Here is a 22,442-nt window from a genome sequence, read left to right on the forward strand (position 1 = left end):
AGAAACTAAAATCTGTCGGTAGGTAAAAATCACAAAGCGAGTCAAAGCATTTCCAAGATGTCTCCAGAAAACTTGCTAAACTTACAGCAAGCTAACTATTTAGTAGCTGAGTTGGCAACTATAGTTATAACCGTTTTTATCCTTATTTCCACACAGTCAAATATGGATGGGATTGGGGGGGCAGGGGGGATCAGGAAGTAAATGTAAATGGAAACACTCTCCACCAAATATGAAAATAATCAACAACAAAATGCATTTAATTGGCGCCTTTTGTGTCGAGAGAACATCCCAAGACAATCAGTCAGAGCAGCAGTGGTCCTAGAATTGAGGGTGGAGACGCAGAGAGAGATAGAGCTGTGTGCCATCCGCATACCTGGGCTGTCAAGTTGGAGCATGTAAATATTAAAGAGGAGAAGACTAAAGATGGAGCCTCGACGATGCCGCATATCGGGAGAGAAGCCGATGGCAGATATGAAATGGAAATGTTGGGATAGGTAAGAATTAAACCAGGAAAGGACAGAACCGTGAGGGTGGAGCTGAGAGGGAAGGCGGTGGCGAAGGTTAGAATGGTTGACAATGTCAAAAGCAGCAGATAGAACAAGAAGGAAGAGGAGGCAAAGAGGGGCCTGATGGAGGCTTCATGCAGGGTGTGTAGGGAGAGGAGAGAGTAAAGCAACAACTCGTTCCAGTACCTTGGAGAAGAAAGAGACTGGGAGATGGGATGGTAGTTTGGGAATAAGGATGGGTAAAGGGAAGGTTTTTTGAGGGGGTTGTTATGACACTCACATAAAACTGAAAAACAACTCAGCACAAACCAGCTTGTCACGATGTGAACAATAACAAAAAAGGTACGACATCACAGAAAGTGGGAAATTACTTTTGGTGACAGATTTTATCCAACAAAAAGCTGCTAAGATTCATACATTAAATGCATTAGAGTAGATGTTTTGCGGCTCGGTGGAATTACAATAAAGTCTCATATCAAAATGAATCAAAGCATCAGCTGCAAGGAACAAAGAGAAACACGAAGAGATAATAAATGATTTGTTGGGTATACAGTTTTCATGGCATATGAAATGCGAAGGTTCAGTCCTTTTAGTGAATGGAAATACTATTGTTTTAAACTTGCTGCACCCCAGCATTAAACAGGTTTCCATAGTGCACACCATTCTGAAACCCATCATTCAGGGTTATTGCAACTCACAGATCTGACCTCCAATCTCTACCCCTAGGTAATATGATTGATTGACAGGCACAAAGGGCTGAAAAGCTAAGGTCAGTTTTCCAGGTACTTTTGCAGGCCATCAACACGCCTCCCAAATTAAAACATTTGAGACAAACCACTCCCGCTCTTTAACTTAAAAATGCTGGATTCAGTGCAATGTACTGCAGAATTACACAGCTGTCTGCTTACATTGGTCTGCTTAAGGTTGATACTCCAACTCCTTTTGTGTCATACACACAAAACCAAAGCTTACAGTTTGTAGCAATCCATTTATTGAAGGACTGCCATCGTAATGAAAGCATATTTCATTAAACCTTTATTCACTTAAATTCACGCCACACGATTGCATCCCAGGCATGACATTTATATTGACATCTTCAGATTTTCTGGTCTTCCTCTTCTGCGTTTGAATTGTTGATTAAAAACGTTTTCTTGAGGGCAAACCCATCAACAAGTTTGTTTCCAAACATGTCAGAGAACAAGCTGATGGGAGACAGAGAATTGAATCCAGCAGACAGCAGAGTTTCAAATCTATTTGAAGCAAAAACTTCAATACAACCTAATTGCATTCTATTCAGCTGAGCAGTAAATAATGAGTGATTGCTATATCAATAGGGTCAAATGACACAAACTTTATTTTTAAACCAACATTGTTAAACGTTTGGTGCTCTGTAATATGAATTACTGCATTATCGATTTACTTGAATTTTTTCACCCTCTTGAGTTTACAGCTCCCCAGGGTGAAAATTAGTTTAGCCTGCCAAATGCATAAAGGTTCACTCTTTTAATGAATAGATTACCCACACTTTTGACTGACCTCAATTATTCCACTATAACCTTTTAATCTGCCAACTTCTCCCATGTGGAAAAGGTGGATTTGAACAGCGGAAAGAAGTATTTAAACAGGGAAGACTGGAATAGAGTAACAGAGGAAAAACTTAACATTAATTAAAAACTAATACTTTATGCAAGAGAAAGGGACAAAACAGTTAACTATACTTATCAGTTATGGGCAACTTACTTGAAACCATTATCAGACACAAAATAACTGAGCATTTGGATAAATGTCAATTGATCAGAATGATCGATCATGATTTTGTAAAGGTTAGGACATGTCTGACGAACCTAATGCTGTAGAGATTTGTTTTATACATACTACTGAAGTGTAGATAAAGGCAAATTGATGGATGTAAATTATATGAATTTTCAGAAGTCATTTCATCAGGTGTCACATAATATACTCCTAGCTCCAAGTAAAACAAGAAGTATGTATGGAAAATTGATTAAAGATAGGAGGCAAAGAGTTACAGTTAGGAGACATCAATGAATGTTTCTTTCCTAGGTATCAATGCTGGCACCCCAAATTTTCTCTCAATATATAAATTACCTAATAATAATAATCCTTGCATTTGATATAGTGCCTTATCACGTCTTCTGAGATATCTGAAACACTTCACAGAATACACTGTAGAATGAATTAACTCTAATATTTTTTGGGCGAAATGCAGCAACCAATTGCGCGCAGATGTGTCCCAAAAGGAACCCTTGAAAAAAGACCTGCCAATCGACTAACAACTGGTTTGCTATTTACTGCTAGGTAAACAAAGCCGTGTGGAGTAAGGAAACTTGCCCAACATTTTGCCCTGCCCAGGAAATGAATCCAAGGAATTGCTTGCGAGGCAAGTGCTCCTACCACTAAGCTACAGGACTAATAGAGGGGAAAATATCCCCATTTGCTGACACTAATTTATGAATTGTAATAAACTGAGGAGAGCAGAACCTTGCAGAAGGACAGACTAAAATTAAGAAAGTCGGTGGAAAAAGAGATCGAGTTCAATGTAGCAAAATGTGATGTTGGGCACAAGAATGGTACACATCTAAAATCACTGGGTGCGGGGGATTAACTGATGAAAGTATTCAAAGGGTCAGTGAGTACACAATGATAATAACAATAAATTACATTTGTATAGCGCCTTTCACACCTGGAGGATGTCCACAATTCATTAAATGTTAGTTCACCGGTGCAGAAAGATACAAAACAAGGGATACACAATCTTAAAATTAGACCAAACCAGTTGGAAAGAAGATCAGAAAATATTTCTCCACATAAAAAATTGTGAGAGTGTGAAATGTATGGCTACAAAAAAAACATAAATGCTGATCAATGGAATGGGATGTTTAACACAGAGAAGGGAAAGATACTTATATTTCTGGATAATCTGGGGTTTATGGGAGGTCAAGCAAGCAGCGCTAGCACAGAGACCATTAGAGAAATGAAGCCTGAAAATAAAATTCATTTTCAGGATTTGCATACAGGAAACGATTTTCCAAATGTCATAAATGATCCAAAACGGGACAAAGGGGGGAGGGAAGAGAGGCAAGGTTCTGAGAATAAAATCTTTCAATTCAGTAACGAACAGACACTGATCATTGATAGAGTACATCACTTAAAAGCAGGCAATGTGTACATGGTACATATCTGCAGTCACTTTTTACGCACAAAAGGCAATATTCAAAATACACTGATATCCCTAAATATCTCTGCATTAAGGAAGAGCATTATCATGGGGTTTCGCATTACGGATACATTTAAATCATACAAAGTGTGGCTCACTCAGCTGAAATCCATCTGGCTGGTTGAATCAATTTAAAGATGAATCAAATTGTTCAAACAGCAGCTAGAGTTTAAGAATCAACCACAGTTTAATTGAAACATTGGCCAGTTGGAGGTATAGGAGATTTCGCCCTCAAAATATACGTCAATTCACTTTGCAGTATATTCTATGAAGCGCTTTGAAACGCCTCAAAGACATGATAAGGTGCTATAATATAATAATAATCCTTGCATTTAATATAGCACTTTTCACATCTTCGTGACGTCCCAAAGCGCTTCACAGAATATACTGTAAAGTGAATTGACTGTATATTTGTGGGCGAACGCGGCAGCCAATTGCGCACAGCAATGTCCCACAAACAGTCATGGATTGAAATGACCAATTTTATTATTGTTTTTTGTTTTTTGGAGGGATTATTATTAGGCGTGTGGAGTGAGGAAACTTGCCCAAGGTTTCGCCCTCTGCCTGGAATTGAACTCAGGTCTCTTGCTTGCAAAGCGAGTGCTCTAACCACTGAGCTACAGGACTCAATATCAATTGCAAAGATTATTATTAACTATTATTATATGCAGGAAGAGTTTTGTGTTTCTTTAGAATAAGGGAGATGGAATAATTTTTTCAATATAAAGAGTTCCATAATTCCACCTCACCGTAACTGCAAATCTTCACTATAATTATAACATCCACCAGGTCCACTGTACCTCATCAACAAATTGAATTTATTTAGCGCAAAAAGCTGGATAAGAGTATCACTAAGGTGGAGGAGTGTGGTCCAGATGTGAGGTAGAAATCAGCCACCCAACTGGCCACTCTCTTCACTCAGCAAGTACCACTGCTTCATGTGCGCTGCCTAAATCTACTCTATCATTAGTGGGTGAATCTCGGCTATTCCTACCCCCCCCTCTCTTATACTCAATCCAGAGTTCTTCCACCTCAACCCCTCCCTCAACACCTTTGAAGCTCAACATAAGATGTATCAAATTCTTGAAATTCTATCTTAATTCGGAAGCTAGTTTTTCACAGTTGATTGATTTTAAAATTAAGACTAAATTTAAGATTTTTCTACAATACTATACTTATGATGTGGTGTGTTGATTCACTGGTATGGACTGCTTCATTGATATGATGAATGACTTTAAATAAAAGATACTAATTTCTTCTACCGAGAATTCCCTGAAAAGAAGAAAATCTAACAATTCATTTTGTACATTCTGTATAGCGGTCTCCTCCTCCCTCCCCTTGGCTCGACATCAGGCTCTGCCACTGTTAAGCACTCTAAGACTCTACACTGCATGAAGGGTGTTATTGTTGTTGTGTACTGTGAGATGTGGGCTGGGTGGTGTACTATACAGTTTGTGCTGGAAAAAAAGTTGTTTATGTAACTTGTGATGGAATATGTAAGCAAGAAGCACTGTGCATGGCAAACAGTAAATCAGACCTATTTAAAAGCTTTGTAGAGCTACAGTTAACCTTCAGGTTTACCTTCAAGGTTTAAAAGCAATGCATCTCAAACTATTAGATGGAAATCCTGGAAATCCTTTGAATAGTCACTAGGAAATCGTGCTCCATGTGTCCCGTCCAACCCGCCCGACCATCGGTGGCCGGGCTTTCAGCCTCTCTGCCCCCACATTCTGGAACTCCATCCAACGGTCCCTTCCCCTCGTTTTTTCCCTTGCCTCCTTCAAGGCCAGTCTCAAGACCCTTCTCTTTGACGTGCCTTTGGTCTCCCTCCCACCTCTCTGCCTTCCCTCACCCCTACACCACCCCTCCCCCATGCTCGGGCCCCGACACCTTACTGTTCAGTGCTTTGGGACATCCTCCCGACTTGAAAGGCGCTCTATAAATGTAATTTTGTTGTTGTTTTTGTTGTAGTTGGTCATTTTATTCAACAGAGAGGTAAAGAAGTTCTAAAAGAAATTCCAATTTTCTCTTTGTGAATATCTTACCTGCGTTTATTCACCTCCTTAAGGCTTAAAATCTGGACAGATTCTACGACAATTCATTTTAAAATTTGTTATTAAGCAAATCACTAATTTACAGTGCTCTTTTGTTCCTTCATCTCTAGTGCAAGACTGATTAATGACTGAAACAAACAATAAATTGGACCTAACTATTCCCAAAGGCCAACCAGCAACTGTACTTGAAGTTGTCTCCACTTTTCCTCATATACAGATGCCCAGCCCTCAATATTTCCACCGCTGTAGTCAGAAAACAACACATACACATCTGCTGAAGCTATATTTGAGTTGTTCACAGTGATGCCATTCCAACAGCTTGCACTAATCATAATGTCCTTGTGACAAATTTGACAAGTGATCAAGTTACCATGTGAGGAAAGGTGGAATGTTTTGTGCTGCAGAACTTGACCACATTAAAGATTAGATGCGCATTTATTTCATGGATGTGCATTTAGTAGATCTGTATTTATTTCTTACTGTTGAAAGAAAAATCTGATGAAAATCTGTTTTATTTTCTTGAAAATTTCTTTTGTACATTGAGCATGATTTAAAGAGTTTTGTGAAAAGGAAGAATAAATCAAATGTAAAAAATGACACTCCACTACATGCTGAAGTGATGTTTTTTTCAGAATGGAGTGAAGTTTCAATGAATTAAATTCAATGCATCATAGATTTACATAACAAAAGTGCAGAAGAAATAATTCCCTATTTTAATGTTATGTACATAATAACAATAACAATGCAGATCTTCTTGCCATTGAAAGCACTATCTGGCAAGCTTTCCCCCGTGCTTGTCCAGCTGGGGCCATCCAAGCCACCCTAGAACTTTGGCTTCCAGGCTTAACGGGAGCTGAGTGGGAAGAAACCCTGCCCACAGTGACTGGTCTGTCTTTCCAAGTACTGACGATGAGGCAGGCTGGGTGTGCGGTTATCAGCAGTGCTCTGGAGTACTACAAACCTGCCTGGCTCAGGAACTGGACCACCTAGATCTCAATTCTGACATTCCATTGCAAACATGTCACCTTGGAGCCAGTTGAGCTAAGGAGACCCTGTTTACCTCTCTCCCCAAGGAGACTAGCCACTAGTTGGTCATTTGACATCCAACAAGCATGGTTTTGAGCCATCACTAGTTGGATGCAGCAATCACTCCCTGCGATATTCCTGGTGGGCCACGTAGCTCAGCATGAACTGTACGAGATATGTCCGTCATGGCACCGAAGAACACATTTGTGGAATACAAGCATAACTTTTTTTGTTGTCTAATTAAGGCAGTATCCCACTAACTGGATCTCCAGTTTCAACTTCAGGGCCAACCATTGAGATGGATTCGCCCTTAGCTGTTCTTCAAGACTAACTTGTGAACATCATTTATCATTGCAATAATTAACACATCACACATTGCAATTTTCACCCAGTGGCAGGGCAGTCTGCTCAAATTCACACATTAAAAAGATGAGACTGACCCGGGAGTGTTGCTCATCTTGTTCTTATTTCCAATGGTTTTAACAATATTATACAGCTGCTTTAAATGGATCACTAAATAGCTTTCAAATGTTCAAACATTAATTTTAAGAATATAAGAATTAGGAGCAGGAGTAGGCCATTTGGACCCTTGAGCCTGCCCCGCCATTCGATAAGATCATGGCTGATCTTCAGACCTAACTCTAATTACCTGCCCTATCCCCATATCCCCTAATCCCTCTATTTTTAAAAAATCTATCAGTCTCAGCCTTGAAGATGTTCAAGGACTGAGCATCTACAGCCTTCTCTGAGTGAAGAAATGTTTCCTCAACTCTGTTCTAAAAGACTGACCCTTAATTTTAAGACTGTGACCCCTGGTTATAGATTCTCCTACCAGGGGAAACAGACCCTCAGTGTCTCCTTTATCCAGCCCTTTAAGAATCTTATATGTTTCAATGAGATCTCCCCTAATTCTTCTAAATTTTTGGAAACCATTTGACTTCTTTTAACATATAGTGCTACAATAAACTGAACTAGCCATCAATTAACACACAGAAATCTGACAACATATTTATGATATATAATGGACGAGAAAAAGATTTTCCATGAACACAACAACGAAAATGAATGTCTTGAATCGGTGAAATGGAAGGCAGGCTATCAAAGCTTGGGCTGAATGCCGTTGTCAAGAGTGAAGAATGAAGTTATTCTGAGCCTCAAAGGACAATAAAATTCAAATATTCTTTATTGACAGGTTACTGACATGATAGCTAACTAATGGTATGTTCACTTCCACAAAGCCATAGTTAATACAGCATGATGGCTATTACAGTGTCATTTACAACAAAGAGTAATCATACAGGTTGGGCTAACGATTCTGCAACTGACATTCAACCTTTGAACAGTATTTCACATTGCAAAATGAAACTGTTTTCACTTAATTATTGAAAAGTTGTCTTATTCTGATTAATTATATTCTGCACAGAGAACATATACACTGATACTGGATACAAAATTATTTTCACAGAGTTGTGTTTGAGTGTGGTCATAAGTGGATAGTTTGTATTTTTGTAACACAATCTACAAAAGGGTAAAAGCACCATTCTGAAAATATTTTTTAAAAGGTGATTTTATTTTGTTCTCCCTTCATATATGTTTACAGAGGCAAACATCCTGGTTCCAAGCCTCATAAATGACATTCAGAAGTTTACCCCTGAAGATGTGTCAGAGTCGCCAACATCCTGGCACTATTTTATTTTCTCTCCCTTCATCTCAAAACAGGACAAATGAAACTACTTCCTTGAAGGAGAAAGGTTCCATATTCCATTTCACCACCCAGCAGTAACTTGATGGACTCATACTAACCTTCAAATACCAAAGCTTCAAAACTCAAACATACACCACATACATAAAATTACTCTATAAGCATATTCTATGAGGTTACATTAACAAGTTGAGAAGAGAGGAGGTAAACAAGCGCTCCCTGTTTTAACTAGCTTAGAAGAGGTGCATCTACCTCATTATGTAATGTGAAAAACATGCCAAACTTTCAAACACTACTGGCCAGCTGTTCAGTAACAATTTTCATTTCATACACCTCATTGTAACATTTAGGTCTGTTCCAAACGAATAATAATCCTTGCATTTGGTGTAGCACCTTTGACGTCAAGCGGATATACCAAAGCGCTTCACAGGATTTAACGTGAACTGGAGTGACTGTATTTGTGGGCCAACATGGCAGCTAATTTGCACACAGGAACATCCCACAGCCATGAAGTTAAACTTTATTGGAGGGATTGTTGGCCAGGACACCACCAACTGTGAGCACCACATCTACTACCGCTCCCTCTCTCAAGCCAAAACTGCCTTCTACTCAGTCAATCTTCAGGCCAAAAACAACCCCAAAGTTCTTTTCTCCACTACCCACCACCTCTTCCACTTCCCCTCTCAAGCATCCTCAATCCTCACTTCCGTTGCCAAGTGCAAAGAGATCCTGGACTTCTTGATCTCCAAGCTTTGGGACGTGTTATGACAAATAAACTTCGCTGACACCTCTCACTCACTCCCTACTCCAATCCCTCCAGTCCAGTTTTCGCCCTGCCCACAGTACAGAGACAGCTCTCGTCAAAGTAACAAATGACGTCCACTCTCTCTGTGACCAGTGCTCCCTCTGCCTTCTCGTTCTCCTGGACCTCTCCACCATATTTGATAAAGTCAATCACACCAACCTCCTCCACCACCTCTCCTCCCTCATCCACCTTAGTGGGACCGTACTCACACGGTTCAAGTCCTATTAAACAAACTGCCAAACATACATCTCGGCAAATGGGGTTTCCTCCCAACCGCCCAATCACCTGTAGGGTACCCCAAGGCTCCATCCATGGCCCCCTTCCTTTCCTCATTTACATGCTCCCTCTCGATGATGTGATCCGCAGACATGGGGTCAACTTCCACATGTATGCAGATGACACCCAAATCTACTTCTCCTCCAGCTGAAACTCCCAACCACTGATGTCCTGTTAGCTTGTTTGGCGGACATCAAGGTCTGAATGAACACAGATTTCCTGCAGCTGAATGTCAGAGAAACAGAACCCACACTCTTTGGTTCCCATCAACGTGTTCTCTCCTGCAGGTCTGAACTCCTCAACCTCCCCAGGCTCTCCCTTAGACACACCGAACCTGTGCACAACTTAGGCATCAGCTTCAATCCCCAGTTTTTCTCTCTACCACACATTCGTTCCCTGACAGGGACAGCTTTTCCCACCTCGTCACATTGCCTGCCTCCATCCGTACTTCACAACCAACGCAGCCGAAACCTTCATCCACACCTTAGTCACTTCCCGGTTGGACTATTCCAATGCCATCCCCGCTGGTCTCCCCAGTTCCACTATACACAAACTTCTATTAATCCAAAACTCTGCCTCCCGGATAATCACCGAACAAAACTCTGTACCCCCATGACACCAGTCCTTGCCAGGCTCCACTGGCTCCCAATAACCGAACAGATCAATTTCAAGATCCTCACTCGTTTTCAAATCCCTCCATGCCCTCACACCTCCCTACCTATCCAATCTGCGTACCCTGTCCACCACCCACAACCGCTGCTCGGCTGACTCCAGCCACCTGTTTGTCCCTCGTGCCCTCTGTTCTACCATCGGTGCTTTCAGAAAATCACCGAAAATCTGGAAAGCTCTCCCTCAACCTCTCCGCCTTGCCCCTCCCTCTCCACTTTCAAATCTCATCTAAAGACCTTCGTTTTTGATCGTGCTTATGGTCACCTCCCACCTCCCTATCCCTGTGGCTAGGTGTCAGACTTCGCCAATGTGAAGCATTCCGGGACACTACCCCGGTGAAGGGCGCTATATAAATGTTGTTGTTATTAAGAAACTCCATTCGCTTTTCAAATAGTGCCATGGGACTATCTAACTGGCCTAAAAGTTGATTTCCTATCTGGCTATTACAGGAGCTCCACAACTGCTCTGAAATTGGAGTCTTGTGTACAATTCTGGTTTCCAAACTATAAGAAAGATATAGCAGCAATGGAAAAGGTACAGCGTAGGTTTATGAGGATGATACCAGGACCTGCGGGTTTCTACTATTAGGATAGAGTAGATAGGTTATACATTTTTTCACTAAAGAGGCATTTAAGGGGGAAACCAAACAGAAGTGTTTACAATTATAAAAAGGTACAAAAGGTCAATACTGCTGGGGGCGGGGGGAATCTGTAACCAGGGTACACAAATATAACATAACGACTGGGGTACTCAAAAGAGAAGTCAGGAGGAACTACCTCGTGTGGAGAACAGTGAGAATGTGGAACTCGCTGCCAGAAGTAGTGGAATCATATAGTATATACATTCAAGAGGAAGCTAGACCTTCACATGAAGGAGAGGGGAATAGAATGTTATGGGAGTAAGGATTGGGTGAAGACTCGTGTGTAGTATAAACATCGGCACAGAACGGTTGGGCCGATTGGCCTGTTTTCTTGCTCTCCCCTACCTCTCCGACCTCCTAACCCCCTACCATCCTGTTCGCTCCCTCCACTCAGTGGGTTCTGGTCTGCTTCACGTCCCCCGCCTTGGTCACCCCACTATCGGCGGGCAGGCCTTCCGCCACTCTGCACCCACCCTCTGGGACTCCATCCCGCAATCCCTCCGTCTCGACCCCTCCCTCCCCACTTTCAAGACCCATCTCAAGACTCTCCTCTTTGACTGTGCTTTCGATCTCCCTGCTTCCACTCCTGCCCTCCAACCTCCCCCACCCCGACCCTCAGCTCAGGTCTGAAACTCTGTCTGTCCAGTGCATTGGGACATCCTCCCGACGTGAAGGGCGCTATATAAATGTAATTTTGTTGTCGTAAGTTGAGCTAAAATTTGGGTAAGCACAAACACTTCAACACATTATCACTGAGAAACAGGTTGCGCTTCACACACAAGATTCCCTGCATACCTTTCAAGATTGCATTGTGCCATTTGAGATAGCAGCAAGCACCAACCAGGTGTGGTATGACCTCACCTTTTCACCTCATTCAGTATGTGTTTATTGGTAATTTAGTTTTTGAAACATGAAGCAGACTGCACACAATTTCTCATGTGCCAAGTTCCTAACCTTGTCTTAGTTGTCAGAATGATTGTCAGACAGAATGCTATTTTTTTCAAAAGACAAAATTAATGTGACTTATTTTCTGTTGCACCTCACCAACATTTCAATATTCTTTTTGCAAGAGACACAAAATTATTTCTATGTAGTGTACATTAGTCTGGATCAGTTGGTAGCGCTTTTGCCCGAGTCAGAAGATTGCGAGTTCAAGCTACATGTCGGCATTGTCCAGGCTGACACTCCAGTGCAGTGCTAGGGGAATGGCGCATTGTAAGAAATGCCGCTGTTGATGAGTTAATAGGTGAGATTTTAAACCGACATGCAGTCCGTCTATTCGGGTGGACGTTAAATATCATCACATGCTACTAATCAAGAAGTGAATGTGGTTTCTCCTGTTGTCTAAGTCAACAATCTTCATTTTATCTCTCATATAAAACTGGGCATTCAATTTACACTAAATTCTGTGAAATGCTAAAAGACATTTCTCCGACTTAAGGCACTATATATGAAATAATAAATTACATCTTTCGACTTAAGTTAAAACTTTGTCATTTATCATACTGGGAATTTTATATTTCTCTGTGTTAATTGTATATGCCACCTTCCTCACAGGTTCTCCAAATCCTTCTAAATTTGTGCCCATTGACTCACATTTATCACGGCTCCTTATTTGGTGTTCTGCAACTTTATACACCTCCAAAGTAATGCAAGTCATCAAATCATTTATAGATTATAAACACCAATGATCCAAGTAAAGATTTAAGTAACATGCCACAGTAACTGCCTCCCAGGCGAACAGTTCTGCATAAATATACTTTAATACACTGTCAATCTGTCCCATGGGTCCGAACATTAAGCAGCAGTCTATTCGGTGGGAGACTGTCAAATGCCTTTCTGAAATCCAGGTAATTAACATCAGTTGTCCTCACTCACCTCCCCACCCATCCATGGATCTGTAACTTAGTCACATACATGAAATTCATTTGTTACACACCTCTCACTGCTAACACCATGTTGGCAACCACTGATTTACAATGCAATACAAATTTACATTTATATAGCACCTTTCAAGTTGGAAGGATGTCACAAGGTGCTGATTTATCGACACTAACACCCCAGCTGGCCAGACTACAACAACAACAAAATTCCATTTGTATAGTGCCTTTCACGTCGGGAGGATGTCCCAAGGCGCTGGACAGACAAGAGTTTTGGACCCGAGCTGGGGGTCGGGATCAGGGTGGGTGGAGGGAGGGCGGGGGGAGAAGCAGGGAGATCGAAAGCACGGTCAAAGAGGAGGGTCTTGAGATAGGTCTTGAAGGAGGCAAGGGAGGGGGTAAGGGGGAGGGACTGTGGAATGGAGTTCCAGAGGGTGGGGGCAGAGTGGCAGAAGGCCTCCCCGCCAATAGTGGGGCTAACGAGGTGGGGGACATGAAGCAGGCCAGAGCCCGCCAAGCAGAGTGAGCGAACAGGATGGTAGGGGATTAGGAGATTGCAGAGGTAGGGGGGAGCAAGACCATGGAGGGCTTTGAAGGTGAGGACCAGGATCTTGAATTGTACACTCTGTGTGATGGGAAGCCAGTGGAGTCGGGCGAGGATGGGAGTGATAACCGAGCCTGGTGCGGGAGAGGACACAGGCTGCAGAGTTCTGGATGATCTGCAGCCTATGGAGGGAGGAGTTGGGAAGGCCGACAAGCAACGAGTTTGCATATCAAGCCTCAATGTATTGAAAGCATGTATGAGGGTTTTGGCAGCCTACGGAGTGAGACAGTGGCGGAGTCGGGTGATGTTGCGGAGGTGGGAGAAGGCAGAGCGGTTAATAGCACAGATGTGGAGTAAAAAGGATAGTTGAGGTTCAAACAAGACCCCAAGGTTCCGGACTGGCTTAGTAAGATGGAGTATGCAACCATGGATGGTGATTCTGTCAGTGCCTGAAGTGTGGAGGCACTGACAGGAGCCAATCAGGAGAACCTTGGTGTTGTTGACGTTCAACTGACGAAAATTAGCTCTCTTCCAGGACTTGATGTCTGACAGACATTCTGTCAGGACAGCAGTGGTCCTGGAAACAAGGGTGGAGGCAGAGAGGTACAGTTGGGTGTCATTCACATACATATGGAAGATGACTCCATCTCTGAGGATGATGTCACTACGAGGGAGCATATAGATATTGAAGAGGAGGGGATCAAGGACAGAGCCCTGAAGAACAGCACACAAGATGGTGCGGGGGCTAGATGAGAAACTGTTTATGGAGATGAAGTGGAGGCGGTGTGAGAGGTTAAGGAAGGAAAGGAGGCAGAGGGAGCCCTGGTCACAGATGGATTGAATGTCATTTGTCACTTTGACCAGGGCTGTTTCTGTGCTGTGGGGGGTTCATGAAGGGAGTGGCGGGAGAGGAAGGAGCAAAGCTGGCATCAACTTGTTCCAGGACCTTGGAGAAAAAAAAGTAGGTTGGAGATGGGGCAGTAGCTTTGAGAGTAGAGATGGGTTCAGGGAGGGTTTTTTAAGGATTGAAGTGATGACGGCCGTTTTTAATGGGGTGGAAACAGTACCAGTGGATAGGGAGAGGACTAATGGGGTGGTGTGGGGGGAGAGAGATCCGGTCCTGTGAGCCCCTTAAAGGCAGAAATCATGTCACCTCTCAATCTTCTCTTTTCCAGCATGAACATGACCAATTTACTTAATCGCTCCTCATAGGCCAGTCCTTCCATTCCCTCAATCATTTTAGTTGCCCTCCTCTGTATTTTCTCAATTTCTCCAATATCCTTTTTTTACTGTGGCGACCAGAACTGTACACAGTTCTCTGTATGGTCTCACCAATGATTTATACAATGACAGGATTACCCTAGTACTTTGGCTTGCTATGGATCTTTTGATGCATCACAACATCTGCTTTGCTTTACTCACTGCCACAAGAGCATATTGGGAGAGCTTCAATTTATTGTCAATCAGGACCCCCAGGTCCTTTTCATTTTCCATACATATTATTTTCCTTCCATTTAAATAATAGTCCCTTCCAGGACTTTTTGTGAAGTACTTTACATTTCTCCACATTGAATTTCATCTGCCACCGATCTGCCCAATTCCCAAGTATGTTCAAATCCTCCTGTAACCTACATTGTTCAGCTTCACAATCTTCGCAATCTACCACCTCCATTAGCTTGGTGTCTGCAAACGAATCGGTAAATTTAGCCACTGTACTTGTGACTCCTAGCTCCAGATTATTTATAAAAATACTTTTTTTAAAAAAGGTCCCAAAAGAGACCCTTCTGAAACTCCACTGGTAACATTTTCCCGGTCTGATGACATTCCCTGTCCCACCACCCACCCTCTGTGTTCTTCTGGGCAACCAATTGCGTATCCATTGTAATATACCTCCACTGATTCCCGCTTTCTTTACTTTTAATACCAGCCTCTCCAGAGGAACTGTTTTCGAAGGCCTTACTGAAATCCAAACATACAACATCCACAGCCTTACCCTTATCAAGCTCCCTTGTCATACTGTCAAAGAAAACCAGTAAATTGGATTGGCAAGACCTTCTCTTCTTGAACCAATTTGTTGCTGTTGTCTTCAGGCGGGATTTGAAGATGGGGAGGGAGGGGTCAAGGTGGAGGGATTAAGCCAGAGAGTTCCAGAGATTCGGTGTGGAGTGGCTGAAGGCACGGCCACTGATGGTGGAGCAGATGGGACAAAGGAGGCTGGAGCCAGCCGAGCAGAGGTAGCGGGTGGTGGAGTAGGAGATAAGCAGATCGGATAGGTTAGGGAGGTGCCAAGATCTTGTAATCAATTTGTTCGATAATTGGGAGCCAGTGGAACCTGGCAAGGACAAACCTTTCTTCTGCAATTAACAAACATGTGCACACGCACAAAACCAAGATTTTTTGAACAGGAAACGGCATGTGATACTCCAGACATTCTTGAATAGATTTGCTATCAGCTACAACATCTGGTCTCAAACAATGAGCACTAGCTACATATCAAGTTATTCCATTGTAACAAAAATACAGATTTTTTTAAAAAAAGGATGATGAAAACAACTTCCAGCAAATAGAGACAGACTGCATGGCAACGAAATAGCTGCTTAACTATTTTCCAAATACTGTATGTCTTAGTCTGTACAGCACTGGCAACATCTTCACAATATTAGACAACGAAAGACCATTAAAATTAATTGCACATTTCGTTCATACAAACAAAATTCTGGAATAGGTGCGGTCCAACCAATCAAAAGCTGGTAAAAAAAAACAGAAACAAGCTACTCAACATTGAAACTCAATGGTAAATTAGCTTTTCTCATCAGACACTGTGATAAGACTTTATGGAGAAACTGTACTAGAAATTGATCCTTGGGGACCATAGCTCATTCGGTGCAACAAGAATGAGATAACAGCAAAGTTATTACTGGCATTAAAAGATAATAATAATCCTTGCATTTGATACAGCGCTTTTCACATCTTCTCAGCGTCTCAAAGCGCTTCACAGAATAGACTATAAAGTGAATTGACTGTATATTTGTGGGTGAAACGCGGCAGCCAATTGCGCACAGCAATTCTGCAAATGTAAAGGTATAATGTTTCAAGTTCGACTTGTTTGCCCATTGCTATTGAAGAGTCACAAGGGAATACTAAATCTTTCTTTTCCTGGTGCTCATCAGCCTCATTTCTTTTCCTGTGAATGTTAAGCATCTTTTTCAATTTCAGAAATAACAGCCTACCTCAGAGACCTCCCTGACCAACTGTATGTGGGTATTCGCCCCAAAACACAGTCACTCCACTTTACAGTATATCCTATGAAGCACACTGGGATGAATACCTTCCTGTGAAAGACACTATACTAAATATAATGATTATTATTTTAACAATCCTCCAGATGCAAAAAAAAAAAAAATTCATTCATGACTGCAGGCTGTCACGTTTCCCTATAAAGTGCACAATCACTACACTTTGAAGTGAATCCCATGAAGCACTTTGGCATGTTCCCCAATGTGAAAGACACGATTTTACACGCAAATACTATTTTTAAATTTCCATATGTAGGTGGTATGCATGTGGGAAACTACCTAATTTGAACATTCAAGTATGGTGATGAATTTCTGCATGTGTCTGATGCGGCAGACCAAAAGAAAGAACTATACAAATGCATGGGTATGGGTGTCAGCCACCGAATGTGGTGGTCTGGGAGATCTCTTGGGTAGTTTTTTTTTCACATGGGACACAATCTATCTTGAATGATGACTGGAAAGATTCTGGCCCTTTTACTGCCTCGTTGAAATTCTTTAAAGAACAGCAAGATTATCTCTGTTCTCCAATATCTGTAAAGACCAAGTTCCAGTTAAAGGACAGGAAACGGAGGATGAGAATTTGCTATTTGATGGGGTTGCTATTCACAATGCAGTGATGAAAATAATGGTGTCTCCCCCGGGGCCAGTGATAGCACCACTGTTTTTTTCCATTTATATAAATGATGATCTGGATTCTCGTATAAGGAGAACAATTTTCTAAGTTTGCAGATGACACGAAAATAGCGAGTATGGCTAACAGCGAAGAAGATTGTAAGCAGTTTCAGGGGGACATAGATAGATGACTTGATTAGTCAGAGAAATAGCAAATTAAATTTAATGGGATAATTGTGAGCATTTTGGGAGGAAGTATAAGGAGAACAAGTATATGTTGGGTGGTAAAATATTAAAAGGAGTATAAGTGCAAATACTTGGGGGTTAATGTATATAAATCCTTCCTCGATTGGCAGTTGGGCCTTCAGACTTTCTGTCCCTACTGTCTGGATCTCCATCTTGGTGTTCCTTCTTCTCACCCCTTCTCTCATCTCCTTCCACCTTTCCCAAATCCAACACTCAATTGTCCAGTGCAATCTTCCCGACATGAAAGACAATATATAAATGCAATCTGTCATGGTTTTAAATGGCACTTTTGAACATGGCACTCAAACCTGGATATCAGCAGTTTCAGGAAACTTGGCCTTTCATTTATCCTCATGCCTTCCCTTTGGGAGCAGAGTAGTCTGCACTTAGCATCTTTGTATAATATAAAACAGATTGGAAGACAAACTAGATTATGCCCTGGAGCTACAAACTCTTCTCACCATTTTCAGTTTGACTGCTGAATTACAAGATATTACTTTTTTTTAAATGAGAATGTATTAAAAAACAAGAAATTCATACTTAATGGTGGGGGTGGGGTAGAGGGGGAAGATATTAATGACAAATTTTATTCCACATTTTATTATATTGGCTCCACGTCCCTCAACAGATTGCATTCAAGATCATCATTCTCAAATCAAATCCCTTGATGGTTTGACTCCACCTTTTATCTGCAAACTTCTTCATCCACACCAACCATGTCGTTACTACGCTTGGCCAACACCAGTCAACTCCACATCCACAGCTCTATCAGCCCTACAACACTGCTGTGTTGTGCTTCAGCAACTTGGCTGAACTCCATTCTCAAGTCTCTCCGACTTGCTAGCTCACTCCCCTTTTAAGATACCATAACAAGATTACATTTGTATAGCGCCTTTCACGTCGGGAGGACGTCCCAAGGCGTTGGACAGTGTACAGCATTTCAGACCCGAGCTGGGGTCAGGGGGAGAGAAGGGAGGGGAGGGAAAGGGGGGTGGCCGATGGCATGGTCGAAGAGGAGGGTTTTGAGGCGGGACTTGAAGGAGGCTAAGGAGGGGACGAGGCGGAGTGATTGGGGGATGGAATTCCAGAGGTTGGGGGCAGAGTGGCTGAAGGCTCTCCCGCCAATGGTGGGGCGGGTGGGTCGGGAGACGTGAAGCAGGCCAGAGCATCTTGGCAGAACATTTTCTGTCATTGTTTTCTTCCTCACGTGCCTCAGTGCCAATACCCACCCGGAACTGTCAAGTGATTAGGGACATTCTCCCAATGTAAGTGTGAATTCTGTGGCATAGTACCAAAGATCATTCCATCCAAAAGTAAAAATTTGCAAGTGAAAATGAAATGTTAATTGAAAAATCCTCATTTTCTTTAGTAAAGTAAAACCAGTTCAAGTTATCTTGGACGTCATATGACATTAGTAACACTTTTCATGAACATTCTGCGACAGACAGAGATCTAATGTTACTCGACTTTTCAAATGCCCTCATCACCGGTCTCCGCAGATTCACCATACACAGGATCTAGCTGATCCAAAACTCTGTCACCCACATACTCACCCACACTTAACTCCGTACCCCCATCACAGCAACTCTGTCTCCCTATCGCTGAATGGATCAATTTCAAGATCCTAATACTCGTTTCAAATCGCACTTGCCTAACTCTCCGACCTGCATACCCCCCAACCCATTGCCTCCGCTCGACTGGCTCTGGCCTTCTGCATGTCCCTCATGCCCTCCGTTCCACCATTGGTGGCCGCGCCTTCAGCCACTTCACCCTGAAACTCTGGAATACTCTTCCTCTATCCCTTCTCCTTGCACCTTCCTTCCCCATTTTCAAGTGGCACCTGAAGACCTTCCGATTCTTCCACTGTCAAAGGCTTTGTGACGCTATTCCGAATGAGGGGCATTATATAAATGCAAGTTGTTATTGTTGTACTGCCCATGGCAAATATCAATATTCTAAAAAGTGCAAATTAGCATTGATCTCATACTAACAACTGAAACAAACAGTTTATTGAAAATCACACCTATGCACCAAAAACTTTATTTAACATTGTGCTTTAATATTAATGTCTACATTAACCAGTTAATTTGAGCCTGCCTCAGATCAACGTGTTGTAAATCGTTCGCAACTCCCAGGTATTGTATATTCATATTCTAATAATCCTCATGTGTATTTGATGTAGCACCTTTCACAGGAGGAGCGACATCCCAAAGCTCTTCAGAGGATTCACTTCAGTGTGTAGCAACTATGTATTTTGTAGACAAATGAACATTCTTCACAATGTTTGAAATCTTGTTCCAGACAATTGGGAAGCATCTTTGTTACAGTGGTTGAAATCACAATTTCTTTGAATTTAAAGATGTTGGATTTAAACATAAATTTATCGACTGCATATATCAGTAAGTACTACTATGTGCTTGATTCTGATGAAATGATCTTAAATACAAGTGTTTTCCGAAATTCAATATTCCAGCTGCTAATGAAACCAGTTCTCCAGTAAAATAAAAACCATCAATAAATGAACATTTCCCCACCTGTGCTAAAATAATCTCCTCACTGAATTTTAATTTAACTGGATATTAGATTCTTAAAAAAGAGAACCTGACTAATTAGTTAATATAAATTAAATATGGAGAACTAATTACAATGGCTGATATAAGTATTCATCATGCTTGAATCTCTTAATCGTTATGAACAGGAACTTTTATATTCCCACTTGAGCTCCAATTCAATTGCTTTAGCTACCACGGTGCTACTCACTACCACGGTGCTGCTCAATGCTACAACAAACCACTCAGACAGATCTAACACTTAAATCTGGTATTCAATTCATGTGAATGTTTCTGCCTCAAATGTGATTTTAAACAGGATAATTGACACAAAGATAGTATTGACCTGCAAACCCATTGGAGTGGAATGTTTCAATTCCAGGCAGAGGGTGAAACCTTGGGCAAGTTTCCTTACTCCACACAGAGCCTAATAATAATCCCTCCAAAACCAAAAACAATAATAAATTGGTCATTTTCAATCTACGACTGTTTGTGGGACATTGCTGTGCGCAATTGGCTGCCGCGTTTGCCCACAAATATACAGTCAATTCACTTTACAGTGTGTTCTGTGAAGCGCTTTGGGACGTCCTCCCGACGTGAAAAGCGCTATATCAAATGCAAGGATTATTATTATTATTAACTATTGACAAACTATGTAAAGAGAGAACAGCAAAGGTAACACTGGAAATGTGATGATGGGTTGCACCCAAAATGCTAACATCTCCTTCAGATGCTGATTGACCCGCTGTACATGTTCAGTACAGTATTTCTATTTTGATTGAAACAGATTGAAACACTGTTAGTCTGCCTGACATTTGCACAGCACTGTGGGAAACTCATTTCAAACTTAATCATGTTTACAATGGGTTTTGATATTCAATTATCCAAATAATTGGTCGGCACGGAAATACAGTGCACAATATTACATTTAGCTGCACTTTTGTTACACAAAACACAAGTATTGCTGGTGATCTTTTCTACACATTTCTGGCCTTCAAAAATGTTTCAACTTGCTGGATTGTTTACTAAAAAGCATAATTACATTTCCGTTTTGCTCAGTTCAACAACCTAGTTGTCAAACAAAAGTAGCCCCACCATTTAGCTCAACATATCATTTCACACTGCAACACTACTATTCTTGGTCAAATAGTTGTGCATGTATAGAGCTTTACTTGGCCCTCAACAGAAGGATTCAAAGTAGGGACACAGCAAGAACGCTTTGTAATTTACAATTAAAATAGTGTATTTAGATTAAGGTGAATAAACTATTAATATTCCAATCTGTATTGTAAACAAACCTCCACTTATTGGATGTTAAATGACCAAATATTGACTATTCTGATGCTCTTTTTCCATCATATATATTATATACTGTATTCTCACATAACAACATCAGCCGTATACATGGAGCCGTTATCCAATTCTCTCTCTATACTTTAATAAACATTACCTTTGATAAAGCACCATTCACATCAGGAGGACGTCTCAAAGCGCTTCACAGGATTTTACTGTGAAGTGTATTCACTGTATTCTGCAGGCAAATATCACACTGATTTGCACCCAGCAATGTCCCATAAACAGCCATGAAGAGAATAACCCAGGATAATACCCAGAGAAACTAGTTTATTTTTAATGCATTGGAATCTTTAACATCTAGTTCAACAATGTAACATCTCATGTGAAGGACAGTACCTCTAACGTGGAAGTGCTGAGAATGCTTGCAATAGTTTTTCATGCAAAACTGATGGCAAAATGTGGCAAGAATACCTTTTTATCCTCAACTTTAACAACGAGGTTGAAAAGCAGCCCTTCGTAATGGGACTCATTTGTAACAATTCAGTCGTTAAGGGGAATATTATCAATATTTCACAACCAACTCCCAGATTTGTCGCTCCTAAATACTGTAACTGCTGGATTCCTGCTAGTCCCCATACTGCTGGTAAATAGATTGCCCATTAATGATCAAGTCATTATTCAATACACTTGTTGTAAACTGCTCATTTTCCAACTCCACTATTATAATAATAATAATCCTTGCATTTGATATAGCGCTTTTCACGTCGGGAAGACGTCCCAAAGCGCTTCACAGAACACACTGTAAAGTGAATTGACTGTATAATTGTGGGCGAACGCGGCAGCCAATTGCGCACAGCAATGTCCCACAAACAGTCTTAGATTGAAAATGACCAATTTATTATTGTTATATCCTAAAATAGAGAAATTTTGTTCCCATAAACTATTTTTTTCCTGACTGCACGATCAAGCAACAATAGTTACCAAGCCTTCCAATGAGTTACCTGGCAATCAAAGTCCAAACTGCATTGTTCCATTCGCATTTGCTTTTCCAAGTAAAATACACAAGTAATTAATACTGACCCAATAGTCTCTTTGGTAATTATCTC

General features: G+C 41.4%; 1 protein-coding gene across 1 annotated transcript in view; it reads right to left on the bottom strand.

Moving 5' to 3' along the window:
• The window catches only part of LOC103177885 (protein unc-13 homolog B), a 304,211-nt gene that overhangs the window by 263,968 nt on the left and 17,801 nt on the right, over positions 1-22,442 (bottom strand). The gene's annotated exons all lie outside the window — the stretch shown is intronic.

Source organism: Callorhinchus milii, unplaced genomic scaffold (assembly GCF_018977255.1).
Source record: "Callorhinchus milii isolate IMCB2004 unplaced genomic scaffold, IMCB_Cmil_1.0 Scaffold1, whole genome shotgun sequence".
NCBI lineage: Eukaryota > Metazoa > Chordata > Chondrichthyes > Chimaeriformes > Callorhinchidae > Callorhinchus > Callorhinchus milii.